This window comes from Erpetoichthys calabaricus, chromosome 10 (assembly GCF_900747795.2).
Source record: "Erpetoichthys calabaricus chromosome 10, fErpCal1.3, whole genome shotgun sequence".
Classification (NCBI taxonomy): domain Eukaryota; kingdom Metazoa; phylum Chordata; class Cladistia; order Polypteriformes; family Polypteridae; genus Erpetoichthys; species Erpetoichthys calabaricus.
Genome location: NC_041403.2, coordinates 1,654,485 through 1,668,160, shown reverse-complemented (window position 1 = coordinate 1,668,160; position 13,676 = coordinate 1,654,485). Strand labels below are relative to the sequence as shown.

The window sequence follows — 13,676 nt, the reverse complement described above, 5'->3', positions numbered from 1 at the left end:
TTTTGTAGCACATTACATTTTACAATATAATATAGAACATACTGTATTTTGTTATTTTGTAAGTAATGAGTAATTATATTAAGTTGCTTTTAAAGTAATGTTCCCCAAAACTGGAACAACTGGCACACTACACATTAGCACAAACACACCATCCACACAGTGAAGCATGGTGTGTGGAGATGCTTCTTTTCAACAGGCCCTGGAAGGCTTGAGAGAGTAAAATTAATCCAGCAGAAAATGGAGAAATCCTGGAGGAAAACCTGATGGAGAAAACCTCACCTTGGGAGAAGATGTTTTTTCCAGCACCGCAACAAGTCCAAGCACTAAGAGAATTTGCACAGGAATGGCTGAAAAACAACAATATTTAAGTCCTGGAGTGTCACATCATAGTCAGGATTTCAATACATGAGAATTTGTGGCTGGACTTGACAAGGGCTGTCTGCTCACAATCTCCATGACACCTGAGACAGCAAAGAAGAATGGGGGAAAAATGGTGGAGTCAGTAGAGAGAGACCTGTCTACACAGACTCAAGGCTGTTATGGCTGCCATCCACTAAATACTTGCTTGAAGGAGGTGATTATTTATGTGAATTACACTTTAAAGGCTTCCAATTATTTTTACTAAGATTATCACGTGGCACTGGAAATTCCAAAAACACCTTTCCAGTTAAGACCATAAGTTTGATCTATTTTTTTTAACATTTGTCACTCAGTACTGAGGGCATGCCACTAACTATCTTACAAGAAGGCCTATGAGTTGTAAGTGGACTTGTCACTATTTACCTCAGGAGATCATGAGGAGATCTCAAACCACCTCCGACAGGCCTCCTCCTCATTCAGCCTGCTCCACAAGAGTGTCTTCTCTGACCAGAATCACTACACTGCAATCAAGGTTGTGGTTCTGTATAGATGTTTGGACTCCCTACAGCAAGCAAATCTTCATCGTAGAAATATCTCATAACCACTTCCTCCAGAAGAGCGTGTGCATCACTTGGGAGAACAGGATCCCACACACTAAAATTCTGGAATGCTACTCATTAACCAACATTGAGGCCATGCCGGTCGCTGTTCTGTAGCAGACTTCTCAGTGCATCTCTCCGTGTTTTGTACCTGTTTTTTTGTTCTAAAATCGTGTAAAATTGTTTTCTTTTTATTTTCTTTTTCTTTTTACTAGTCTGCAAGTAGTTATTTCTATAAAATGCTTAACAACATTTGCGAAAGTTTCTTATTTTTGATCGTTATCGCCTTTGGAATCCAACAGGACACTAATGCACTACCTGCGCAGGAAATCCCAGGTGTGTGGCCGGCGCTGTTCATTTACAGCCGGGACGCGTTGCTATCTATTAGACCAGCTACCGGTTACTCCCCGTGTACTATACTGGACGAATTAAAATCTTTGAAACCCAGAAAGCGAGAAAAAAGAGGTGGACTACGTGTACGTCTGAGACGGAGAAGTTTTAAAACACCTTTGCCAACCATCATCATGAGCAATGCACAGTCCTTGCGAAATAAACTGGACGAGCTGAGAGCATCTGCGCGATACCTCCACGAGTACCGTGAAAGCTGTCTGATGTGCTTTATGGAGACCTGGTTTAAGAATACAGACTCGGATACAGCAGTCGAAGTAGATGGATTTGTTTGCGTACGGCAAGACAGAAATCCAGCTTCTGGTAAGCAGACGGGTGGTGGGGTCTGCCTTTACATTAACAAAAGGTGGTGCAGGAATATCACTGAAAAAGAGCACATCTGCACGCCAAATATTGAATTACTCACCGTCGGACTTCGCCCATACTATCTACCATGGGAGTTTAATCAGTTATTTGTGACAGTCATTTACATTCCGTCGCATGCTGATGTGGGAGCTGCAGCTGAATCAATTCTTGAAACTGCTCATAAACTAGAAACCAAATCACCTGGTTCTTTCAAACTTGTGATGGGTGATTTTAATTTATGCAGTCTGGAGTCAGTATTACCAAATTATCATCAATATGTGAATATTAACACTAGTGGGGACAAAACTCTGGACAAGTGCTATGGAAATGTCCCTAATGCCTCATCTTCTCCCGAAGTACAAACAGAAACTGAAACAAGAAAAACCAGCCATACGAACAACACAAAACTGGTGCAAGGAAAGTGTAGAGGAACTGCAGGAATGCTTCTCCAGTACAAACTGGGATCTGCTGACATCCTCACAGTCACTGAATGAGGCCACCTATACTGTCAGCGAATATATTCAATTCTGTGAGTCTATGATCATTAAGAAAAAATCTGTCAAGGTGTACCCAAACAGTAAGCCATGGATCACTAAAGAGGTTAAAGTATTACTATTGCAAAAGCAACATGCACATCAAGAAAATAAGTTAAAAGATAAGCGAATTTTACAGCAAAGGATTAACAGGTTAATTAAACAAAATAAAAAGATGTATGGGGAAAAAATCAAGAGGTGGTTCAATGATAACAATCCAAAGCAGGTGTGGAAGGGACTAAACACAATGACAGGACTGGGCCCTAAAAAGAATGTGGATTTTCCAGCTGACAAAGACCACAAGCTTTTAGCTGATGAACTGAATAACTTTTATGCCAGATTTGAAAAAAGTGATTTCAGCACCCAAAATACAGAAATAAAGGAGACGCTTTATAAAAACACCAGGTATTCTGCTGTGATTGGGTTCAGTTTAACTGAAATGGAAAAAGGCTTGCGGCAGGCAGTGGGACCAGACGGCATATCAGGTCGGCTCTTAAAGTCTTGCTCTAAGCAGCTCTCCCCAGTTTTTCATTTGCTTTTTAACTGGTCTCTGACCTGTGGTATTGTACCAAATCTGTGGAAACAATCAATCATCACCCCTGTATCTAAGGTTTCTAGGCCAAGCTGTTTAAATGATTACAGACCAGTGGCACTTACATCTATTCCAATGAAATACTTTGAACACTTGGTGAAAATCATTTTAATAACAGAGACAAAGTCTTTTCAAGACAACAATCAATTTGCTTATTGTGCAAACAGAAGTGTGGAAGATGCTCTGCTTGTTATCTTACATCAAATCTATACCTTTCTTGATCAGCCTGGTTCATATGTCAGAGCACTATTTTTGGATTTTTCTTCAGCGTTCAATACTATACAGCCTCATATACTGATTCGGAAATTAAACAGTATGAATGTAAACCCATTTATCACACTATGGATTCAGAACTTTCTTTTAAATCGTTCACAGACAGTTAAAGTTCAGGACACTTTTTCAAAAGCTCTTCATTCAAACACAGGAAGTCCACAGGTGTGTGTCTCATCACCATTACTGTTTACTGTGTACAGAAGTGACCTCAGGCAGAACAATGACCACTGCTCCATTATTAAGTATGCGGATGACACCATGATCATAGGACGCATATCTGGGGAGGATGAAAGCCACTATGTAAATCAAGTGGACTGTATGGTAATCTGGTGCAATAAAAACTCTCTCAGTCTGAATGTAACAAAGACCAAAGAAATGATATTTGATTTTAAGAGACAGAAATCTGTATGTTCACCTATTGTAGTTCTGGAAGAAGAGGTAGAAATAGTGAATGAATATAAATACTTAGGAACTTACCTAGATAACAATCTTAACTGGAATACAAATACAAAAAAATTATTTTCTAAGTGCAACCAGCGCTTATCCCCTCCTTTAACCATCACCTTATCGTGGTGGAGGGGTTTGCGTGTCCCAATGATCCTAGGAGCTCTGTTGTCCGGGGCTTTATGCCCCTGGTAGGGCCACCCAAGGCAAACTGGTCCTAGGTGAGGGATGAGACAAAGAGCGGTTAAACAAACCTCCTATGAAGAAAAACAATTTTGGACGGCGTTTTCCCTTGCCCGGACGCGGGTCACCGGGGCCCCACTCTGGAGCCAGGCCTGGAGGTGGGGCTCGATGGCGAGCGCCTGGTGGCCGGGCCTGCACCCATGGGGCTCGGCCGGGCACAGCCCGAAGAGGCAACGTGGGTCCCCCTTCCCGTGGGCTCACCACCTATGGGAGGGGCCAAGGAGGTCGGGTGCAGTGTGAGTTGGGTGGTGGCCGAAGGCGGGGACCTTGGCGGTCCGATCCTCGGCTACAGAAACTGGTTCTTGGGACGTGGAATGTCACCTCTCTGAAGGGGAAGGAGCCTGAGCTAGTGCGCGAAGTTGAGAGGTTCCGGCTAGATATAGTCGGACTCACCTCAACGCACAGCTTGGACTCTGGAACCAATCTCCTTGAGAGGGGCTGGACTCTCTACCACTCTGGAGTTGCCCCCGGTGAGAGGCGCCGAGCAGGTGTGGGTATACTTATTGCCCCCCAACTTGGAGCCTGTACATTGGGGTTTACCCCGGTGGACGAGAGGGTAGCCTCCCTTCACCTTCGGGTGGGGGGACGGGTCCTAACTGTTGTTTGTGCGTATGCACCGAACAGCAGTTCGAAGTACCCACCCTTTTTGGAGTCCCTGGAGGGGGTGCTAGAGGGCATACCTTCTGGGGACTCCCTCGTTCTGCTGGGAGACTTCAATGCTCACGTGGGCAATGACAGTGAGACCTGGAAGGGCGTGATTGGGAGGAATGGCCCCCCTGATCTGAACCCGAGTGGTGTTTTGTTATTGGACTTCTGTGCTCGTCACGGATTGTCCATAACGAACACCATGTTCAAGCATAGGGGTGTTCATATGTGCACTTGGCACCAGGACACCCTAGGCCTCAGTTCGATGATCGACTTTGTGGTCGTGTCGTCGGACTTGCGGCCACATGTCTTGGACACTCGGGTGAAGAGAGGGGCGGAGCTGTCAACTGATCACCACCTGGTGGTGAGTTGGCTTCGATGGTGGGGGAGGATGCCGGTCAGGCGTGGTAGGCCCAAACGTGTTGTGAGGGTCTGCTGGGAACGTCTGGCAGAGCCCCCTGTCAGAAGTAGCTTCAACTCCCACCTCCGGCAGAACTTCGACCACATCCCGAGGGAGGTGGGGGACATTGAGTCCGAATGGGCCATGTTCCGTGCCTCTATTGTTGAGGCAGCTGACCGGAGCTGTCGCCGTAAGGTGGTCGGTGCCTGTCGTGGCGGCAATCCCCGAACCCGCTGGTGGACACCGGCGGTGAAGGATGCCGTCAAGCTGAAGAAGGAGTCCTACAGGACCCTTTTGTCCTGTGGAACCCCGGAGGCAGCTGATAGGTACCGGCAGGCCAAGCGGAATGCGGCTTTGGTGGTTGCTGAGGCAAAAACTCGGGCGTGGGAGGAGTTTGGGGAGGCCATGGAGAATGACTTTCGGACGGCTTCGAGGAGATTCTGGTCCACCATCCGGCGTCTCAGGAAGGGGAAGCAGAGCAGTGTCAACACTGTATATGGTGGGGATGGTGCGCTGCTGACCTCGACTTGGGACGTTGTGGGTCGGTGGGGGGAATACTTCGAAGACCTCCTCAATCCCATTAACATGCCTTCCAATGAGGAAGCAGAGCCTAGGGACTCAGAGGTGGGCTCCCCCATCTCTGGGACTGAGGTCACCGAGGTGGTCAAAAAACTCCTTGGTGGCAGGGCCCCGGGGGTGGATGAGATACGCCCGGAGTTCCTCAAGGCTCTGGATGTTGGTTGACACGCCTCTACAACATCGCATGGACATCAGGGACAGTGCCTCTGGATTGGCAGACCGGGGTGGTGGTCCCCCTCTTTAAGAAGGGGGATCGGAGGGTGTGTTCCAACTACAGAGGGATCACACTCCTCAGCCTCCCTGGAAAAGTCTATTCAGGGGTCCTGGAGAGGAGGGTCCGTCGGATAGTCGAGCCTCGGATTCAGGAGGAACAGTGTGGTTTTCGTCCTGGTCGCGGAACAGTGGACCAGCTCTATACCCTTAGCAGGGTCCTGGAGGGTGCATGGGAGTTTGCCCAACCAGTCTACATGTGTTTTGTGGACTTAGAAAAGGCATTCGACCGTGTCCCTCGGGGAATCCTGTGGGGGGTACTCCGAGAGTATGGGGTACCGGCCCCTCTGATAAGGGCTGTTCAGTCCCTGTACGATCGGTGCCAGAGCTTGGTCCGCATTGCCGGCAGTAAGTCGAACCCGTTTCCAGTGAGAGTTGGACTCCGCCAGGGCTGCCCTTTGTCACCGATTCTGTTCATAACTTTTATGGACAGAATTTCTAGGCGCAGCCAGGGTGTTGAGGGGGTCCAGTTTGGTGGGCTCAGGATTGGGTCACTGCTTTTTGCAGATGATGTTGTCCTGTTTGCTTCATCAGGCCGTGATCTTCAGCTCTCTCTGGATCGGTTCGCAGCCGAGTGTGAAGCGGCTGGGATGAGAATCAGCACCTCCAAATCTGAGACCATGGTCCTCAGCCGGAAAAGGGTGGAGTGCCCTCTCAGGGTTGGTGGCGAGATCCTGCCCCAAGTGGAGGAGTTCAAGTATCTCGGGGTCTTGTTCACGAGTGAGGGAAGAATGGAGCGTGAGATCGACAGGCGGATCGGTGCGGCATCCGCAGTAATGCGGGCGTTGCATCGGTCTGTCGTGGTGAAAAAGGAGCTGAGCCGCAAGGCGAAGCTCTCAATTTACCAGTCGATCTATGTTCCTACCCTCACCTATGGTCATGAGCTATGGGTAGTGACCGAAAGAACGAGATCGCGAATACAAGCGGCTGAAATGAGTTTCCTCCGCAGGGTGTCTGGGCTTTCCCTTAAAGATATGGTGAGAAGCTCAGTCATCCGGGAGGGGCTCAGAATAGAGCCGCTGCTCCTCCGCATCGAGAGGAGTCAGATGAGGTGGCTCGGGCATCTGATCAGGATGCCTCCTGGACGCCTCCCTGGTGAGGTGTTCCGGGCACGTCCAACCGGGAGGATGCCCCGGGGAAGACCCAGGACATGCTGGAGGGACTATGTCTCTCGACTGGCCTGGGAACGCCTTGGGATTCTCCCGGAAGAGCTAGAAGAAGTGGCCGGGGAGAGGGAAGTCTGGGCATCTCTGCTCAAGCTGCTGCCCCCGCGACCCGACCTCGGATAAGCGGGAGACAATGGATGGATGGATGGAACCAGCGCTTATTTCTCCTCCATAAACTCAAACTATTTAAAGTAGACAAGGACCTCATGTTGTCCTTCTATCGTAGTATGATCCAGTCCATGATCACTTTCAGTTTCATTGCCTGGTTTAATAGTCTGACAAACCAAAACTCAAAAAAGCTCCAGCAGATTACGAAGTATGCAGCTAAAGTTATTGGGGCTGATGTAGATGATTTGACTAGTGTGTGTCAGAGGGCAATGCTAAAGAAACTGGAAATCATCTCAACTGATGACAGACATCCATTACATGGAGAACTAAACTTCAGTAAATCAGGAAGGATAGTTGCTTTGAAAACCCACACAAATCGCTCCAGAAACTCCTTTCTTCCTAGTGCCATACGACTTTTCAATAAGAAATATCGGAGATAATGTTTAAGGTTTTGATATATATCCTGTTACCTTTTTTTTTTTTTTTTTTGGTATAGATATGTTTTATCTAACTGCCTTACCTTAACCTTTCTTATTTCTATTTGTCTGTTTTATTTCATTCTGTCTGTTATTAGATGCAACTGAGAAGGCAAATTTCATGTTTTCCTGTGTAAATATGACTAAATAAAGAAACCTAACCTAACCTAACCTATGCTGCTCAGTGGTGCTTCACCCTGGACTACAGGCATGTTATTTGCATGGATGGGTCTCGGCTTCCCCAGATGGTCCTCTGTGGAGAACTTGCTGAAGGATGCTGACCTCGTGGTGGCCATAGAAATGCTGAAAAGACCACTTGAAGCATTTACTTAAGACCTGTTTCATTCCACATGGAGATCACACACTTTGGAGATAGACAGACACTGAAGGAGTCCATCAATGAGAGGAAAACAGAGCGGCAAGTCATCTCTGTTGATACCAACCTGCTTTGCCTGGGGGAATAATCCCATGCCTTTCATGCATTTCCCGAATTGGGCTGCTCTCCCATCAGCATACACACAGGAGGGGCAGTGTCAGTGATAGAGAAATGGATGGACAACATCATCATTGGATTGACAAATTGCCGTGATGATGATGATGGAAGGAGAGATCATCAAAGTTAAGAAAGTGTTAGTATATATAGTTCTTTGATATGTGGAGTACAATACAATGGCAAGAATTTGCTTTTGATTAATAAATTAGGAAAAAAATATTCCATCTTAATTCAAACACTCAGAGTACAATGTACAGTGAAAGGGGGGGAGGGGGGCAGGAATCTCACATACATAGTCTGCGTCCACTCATTGCCCTCAGACATGAAGTTTTCAAAGACAAACAGCAGCCCACCAAACACTAAAGTCCGTTGGTTAATCAAAGTGTAACAGATCCCCCAGCACTTAACTCACAAATCATTCCAAGCAGAAACAGAACAATGCTGTCATGGATTCTCACTAACACTGTTACTTATGCCCTACAAACTTGCCCTTCGTCAGGAGTGAGACTGTAATTAGGGTAGAAAAAGGAAAACAAAAACTGCTCAACTTGTTCATGAGGCTCAGTGGTGAGAGTGAGAGCTCACGGTAGCCTGCATTCTCAGCTGCATTCTTACTTTCAGTTTCTTGTTACGATAAACACAATATATTCTGAGCTGCTGACTCATGACACCTTGTGCTTTCTTGCTCTGCTACATTGTAAGACACAGTATCCTGCCTTTCCAGTTTGACGTTTGCATTAAATAGTTGACATTCCAGCAGTTCTTTCTCCAAACCAGATACAGTACAGGTGTTAAATTATGCTGCTTATGGAGAAAAAGAGCACGGGGCGTCCACTGTGCAGAACTTGGAGTTAGTAGCCCAAAGAAAGTGGACACACGACGCAAGGCTGAAACACATCAGACTTTATTGGAAACCTGTGTGTACCTGTCTGGAAGGAAAAAATCCTGAGTCAGCTCTACAACAAGCAGATAGTGTCGTAAGCATGATTTCTAAAGATGTGAAGGCAAATGAACAGTCAGAGTTCCGTACTTGCAGATATCGCCAGGGTCTGGGGTATAATAACAGCTGAGAGCTCCTGTGAATTTATACTAAATTTCCAAAGGTACGTGGGCACCCCTCCAAATGATTAAGTTTAGGTGTTTCAGCCACACCCATTGTTAACAGGCAAATAAAGTCAATCACTTCTGTAATCTCCATTGACAAACATACTGAAGAGCTCAGTCACTTTGAACGTGGCACTGTCATAGGATGCCCCCTTTATCACAAATCAGTACATGAAATTTCTGCTGTTAAATCTGCATCAAGGTGCAACAACAGCTCAGCCATGAAGCAGTAGACCACACACACTCACAGAGTGAGGCTGCTAATTGCTGAAGTACACAAAAATGGCCTATCCTTATCTGCAACAGAGTTCCAATTGAGATTAGAAAGCCAATTTCCAGCAACTTCCTCTCGTCCAACATCAGCACCTGACCTCACAAATGCTGTTTTGGCTGAAGGGGCACAAATTCCTAAAGATGCATAAAAGAAGAGTTAGAATATTTTATCGGGGTGCATCTGGTTTTTAAATGAGATGTCCAACAAGCCCATGTGAGTGTGATGGTGAGGTGTCCATAAACTCTTCTCCATATACTGTAGGTTTTTTGAACCTGCTGAATTCTTTATGTTACAATTATTACATCAAGCATAGAAGCACAAACAAGTTTAAAGAATAGCACAGAATAATATCTAACAAAATCTCATTAATTAAGCCAGTCCTTTAATCAGAAAAAGACTTTTGCATCCTGATAGCCCATAGCTAAAATTCCAAAACGTGAATTTTGGATTTGTATGATGTAGGGTGTCAGCTTGGCGCCAATGTACATCAGGGAAGCTGGGCTAAGATAAGGTAGGTAACAAGGTAGACAGAGGTAACAAAGAGATTTCTTCCTCTCTCTCTTGCCATTTCTCAGTTTTAAGAAGATCAATACGCTCTCATCAGCCATATTGAGACAGGCAGCCTGCTTATCCCTCTAAAGAAATGAGCTGACCAGAAAGAACTGAGTATAACTGCAATTTAAATATTCATTCAGTCAAACTTAGATGTATTTGCTTTTATGGTGAAAGCCAAGTCAAAGTCTGGCTTGTTCCTTCAGTATTTGCACTTTGTGTCATCATAAGTAAGTCACTTAACCAACCTGCGCTGTAGGATTGTTAGCGGGTGATCATTGTCGAGGTTTGCAAACATCTGTTTATGTTAGGCAACTTTAAACATTTGAAGATGAAAATAATCCAGTCAGGAAACATGGTCAGCAGCTCAGACGCTTCCACTCCTCATAATTTGAGCCTCAAATTATGTTCGTGGCCTTGAAGAAACCTAGGTGGCAGGTGCTACCCTTCCAGGATGGTCACAAAGTTGCCTTAACCACCCTTGTTGGCCGGCGGGGTTAAACCTGTTCGCTTCGGCAACACATTTCAATGACTCGGTATGCCTTCACTCCCAGCCCAGTGTGAGGGGAGGCCAACTCCAGGCACCCAGGCTCTTGTGCCACCCCACCTCAGTGCCTCTTGTCCTTCCTCTTTGGGCCTTTGACAGACACAGGGAGAGACAGACTACTCTTGGTGGTGGATCACTTGGCTAGTGTGTTGATGAAGGATGCAGCTAGCTGCGAGAATTAATGTGAATTGCAGGACACATTGATCAACGACACTTTGAACGCACGTTGTATCCCCAGGTCTTTCCCAGGGCCACGTCTGTCTGAGGGTCACCTTTTTGATCAATTGCAATATCTTTCCCTGCAGTCGGTGCAGCTCAGGAGTTCACAGGGACCCAGGCTCCTCTGTCTCTCAAAAGCAGACCTGTGGTGCAGTGATGTTACCCTTGCTTCCCCAGGCACAGACGGGAGATCAGTGAGAAGCACATTGGACTGGTCATCCCCATGACCTCAGAGGAAGTGGAGGTGTCTGCCAGTGGGGCACTCCAGCCCCTGCCCATGGAGACGAGACCCGGTGAGGTTTCCCGACCGTGTCCGGAGTGGGGGATCCAGCCTGCCACCATCTGAGTCAGACCTCAACTCAGATGTGATGACCCACTGAATTTAAAAAGCATATTACTAAGCAGAGGAAAATAAACTAACCAAACTAACCTGATAACCCCCATTCTCTTGATTCACTAACACAATGTCTAATCTGCATCTCAGAATGGATGAATAGTAACTTTCTCAAATTAAATAAAGAGAAAACCGAAATCTTAGTGATTGGCAATAATGGATACAATGAGGCTATTAGAAATAAACTGGATGCATTAGGATTAAAAGTCGTAGCCCACTGTCTGAGTGTCATATGAAAGCTTATTAGGGTACAGACAAAAAAAAAAAAATAGGCACACACAGGGAAAAAAGCACAAAATGTCAACTTTAATCTCAAAATTTCCACTTTAATCATGTAGTTTATTTTGAGATTAAAGTAGAACATCATAAACTTCATCTTAAAATCGTTTATTTTACTAGTTTCTCAAATCCCATTGTAACTAAGTAGCACATTAAAAGCTTTGTTCTGTATTTGATCTTCTATGTGCTCTGTGTGTGAATCACTACCTGCTTCTTAAACGGGCTTTCTCTTTCTCCGACAGGACACAGAATCCATTACATTTGTGATATTACAGCTCTCTGAATAATTAAAATACTGAGATGATAGGAATGAAAGCATGTTATTAAACATGAGAACACGGTGGCGCAGTGATTGATTGTGTCTCACGCAAGAGGCTTGCTGCGCCATGCACGACCTTCGATGAAATAATTTATCACAGAAGTACTGTCTCTTTCAAACGTACTAACCTCCAATTCCTGTCCTTACTTTTCTTTCTCCAAATACCCAATCGCCACACAATCAGCTCTGTAATAGACGTGAAGCCATTTGTAAGCTTAGAACGCAGATTCTTCAAAACGTTTAAGGAGCATTGAAATATCTTCGTAGTAAGTGTTTAATTATTCTATCCGTCTATCGCATCAGCGCAAGAATACAACGCAATGCAGGAACAATCCCTGAACTAGCTAGCACTGCGGCACCGTGTCCTCACATGTTTAATTATTAACAATACAGATTATTTAAATGAAGTTAAAGTTTTATCTATATAATATAATCAACATATTTTGCTGCATTTCATCTTAAAAATGATATCGTCATCATACGCTCTTTATAAAGTGCTGCAGGTTGTATAATATTATAACTGTAGTGCAAGTTTACAGTGAGGTAATTGTACTTATAAGTCCAAACAGTTCTACAAGGAGCACTTGATTGAGTGCGTTTATAGTTCTTGGGATGAAACTTTTTCTAAACCGCGAAGTCCGTACTGGGAAGTCTCTGAAGTGTTTTGCTGTGGCTGAGTCAGCGTCTGCTTCATGCTGTATCCCGATAATTCTCTTTCCCATCAGCTGCTGCTGTGATTCCCAACTCAGATACAGTGATATAAATACTCCGAGTGGTGCAGTGAGAGTAATATGGAAAAAGATGATTTGCTGTGGTAACCCTTAACGGGAGCAGCTGAAAGAAGAAGAAGATGCAGTGAGAGTAACAACGCTAAAGCAGTTATGGTATTTGGAATACTATGGCTACTCCCTGGACCATTATATTGCTGCAGGTTAATTACAATCAGATGCATTACATTAATAAACAATATGCAGTTAGTTTCAGTGTATTTATAAAGCTGCGTCAGGAATGTGGATCTAAGAAAGAAAGGGTGACCACACAGGAACAGTAGCACTGCTTTGACGCTGGGTGCCGCCAGTCTGCAAAACCGAGCGGAGAAATTGCGTACACCAGGGTATGACGTACCGTGGGAATGTGCGTGACTTTACGCCAAGTTTAGGTTTTATACATCACGATTTGAGCGTGGAAAGGTTCGTACGCAACATTTCTGTGCGTACGCACCGTTTATACATGAGGCCCTTGGTGTTTCCTGTCTTGCTATATGGTTGCGAGACATGGACACTATCCAGTGACCTGAGACGAAGACTGGACTCCTTTGGTACTGTGTCTCTCCGGAAAATCCTTGGGCACTGTTGGTTTGACTTTTTGTCGAATGAGTGGTTGCTCATGGAGTCCCGAATGAGGCACATTACCTGCATTGTGAGGAAGCGTCAGTTAGGGCACTACGGCCATGTGGTATGTTTCCCCGAGGGTGATCCGGCTCGTAAGATCCGTTGTTGGGGACCCGAGTGGCTGGACCAGGCCAAGGGGTCACCCACATAACAACTAGCTGCAGCAGATAGAGGGTCATTTCCGGAGGGTGGGACTGGACTGCGTGTCTGCCTGTGGGGTTATAAACCGGGATCCCAAGTTGTTTCGTTGTGTAGTGGGTGCGGCAACACGCTGTACCAGTGATTGCTCCCCAACCTGACCTGACCTGACATGACCTGCTCTTATATTTATAGTCTGAGGTGCACAGAGTGAAGAGAGAAGCAGAAAGGCTGGTTCCTTGTGGTGCTCCAGTGCTGCTCACAGTCCTTGAGTCTCACAAACTACAGTCTGCCTCACAGCTAGTCCATCAACCAGGACACCGTAGACTCATCCAAACACATTTTTACCCCTTAACAGGGATGGCTGGATGGAACTGAAAGCACTGGAGAAATCAAAAAGCATAATCCTCACAGTGTGGTCAGCTTTGTCAGCCTTGTGGAGCAGACAGATAATTGCATCCTCAACTCCAGTCTTGAATATTGAGATGGTGTTTATGACAGAAGAGCACTATATCAAAATCCCAC

At 45.7% G+C, this 13,676-nt stretch overlaps 1 protein-coding gene and 1 non-coding gene across 2 annotated transcripts in view; both read left to right on the top strand.

Annotated features, from left to right (window-relative positions):
- Positions 1-13,676, top strand: part of LOC114658639 (interferon-induced protein 44-like) — a 636,217-nt gene that overhangs the window by 516,494 nt on the left and 106,047 nt on the right. The window lies entirely within an intron of this gene.
- LOC114659826 (5.8S ribosomal RNA) lies at positions 10,529-10,682 on the top strand. Its single transcript, XR_003717594.1, has one exon. It is a non-coding gene; the product is annotated as a 5.8S ribosomal RNA (ribosomal RNA).